The sequence below is a fragment of the Trypanosoma theileri genome (genome assembly GCF_002087225.1).
Source record: "Trypanosoma theileri isolate Edinburgh chromosome Unknown TM35_Tth_6_V1, whole genome shotgun sequence".
In the NCBI taxonomy this organism is placed as follows: domain Eukaryota; phylum Euglenozoa; class Kinetoplastea; order Trypanosomatida; family Trypanosomatidae; genus Trypanosoma; species Trypanosoma theileri.
The window spans coordinates 485,828-487,051 of NW_021639848.1; positions in this window are offsets into that span (position 1 = coordinate 485,828).

Sequence of the window (1,224 nt, forward strand, 5' to 3'; positions counted from 1 at the left end):
GCGGACCCGAGTAGTGCACACTTTGATGTGGCACACCTTCCAAAAAAACGCATGTAAGAGAGATATCTCAACTGTATATACGCATAATAAGCATAAACGGTTTCCCAAAGAGAAGAAAACAAAAAGATAAAATGATCTCATCATTTTGCACCATCACCACCACCAATAACAGGAGCAGCTCTTTTCTTTGCCTTGGTACCTTGGGGTATTCTTTTTGGTACTCCTTACTTCTGAAAGAACAACTTTTACTTTTATACTTCACTCGGGTAACTTCTCTCATTGATGTTGTTGTTATTCGTAGAGAAAGTAAAAGAAAAGAAATATATGTCCCCGTTAATCAGACTCTCGTGATTTTCTTCTAATTAATTTTTGTATTCTACACTGGTGTCAAATAATCCCTCTTTCCCCCATTCACCACCCCTCATGGGTAGCAGTGGTGTTAACTGAAAGAGATTTCGAAAATGACCTTTCCTTCCAAATATCAAGTTACGTGAGGAGAGATGTGATGTATAAGAAAAAGAGAATTGATTTGAATTACATGTAAACAAACCCAACCACGCAGCCTGTGTATGTGTATAAAATTCAGGTGAGATGCTTTGTTTTGTTTTTTTGTTTTTTTTGTATTAAACTTTGTATATTGAGATTTCACGCAACGTTGTCAATAATCATTTGTTTTTAATTTGTTTTTTCTACTGAACCGTGCCAATCTTTACAAATAGAATCAACACACAATTACTCTCTCACACACATATTACCTCTTTATTTATCCTTATTACTATTATTTTATTTTTTCCCCAGAATGCCGGTTCACCTCTTCTTCTCCCACAACATTATCAGCAAATAAAAAAAGAACAACACCCACCCCATGGGAGGCAGAGGCCCACAGCCAGAAGCGTAAAGCGCGGTGCCGCAAACAAAAGCGCAACCACCACCAGCACATGCAGAAAACACAAATCACAACGGCAAAAACCAGATGGCGCGCCTGGCACCCCCAGAAAAAAAAAATACAGGGGTGGGGGTCCGACCCCGCCACACGGACAAGTCCGAGACGGCCCGGGACACCGCCCAACTCCACCAAGGCGGGGCAGCACAACGACACAGAGGCTACGAACGACCAAAAGAAAAATAACAACTAGTAGAACGCCAAAATAGCAGAGGCGCAACTATTGTAGAGGCCGCCTGCTTCGACCAGAAAACCTCCACCCCACCCCGGCACCACCAGCC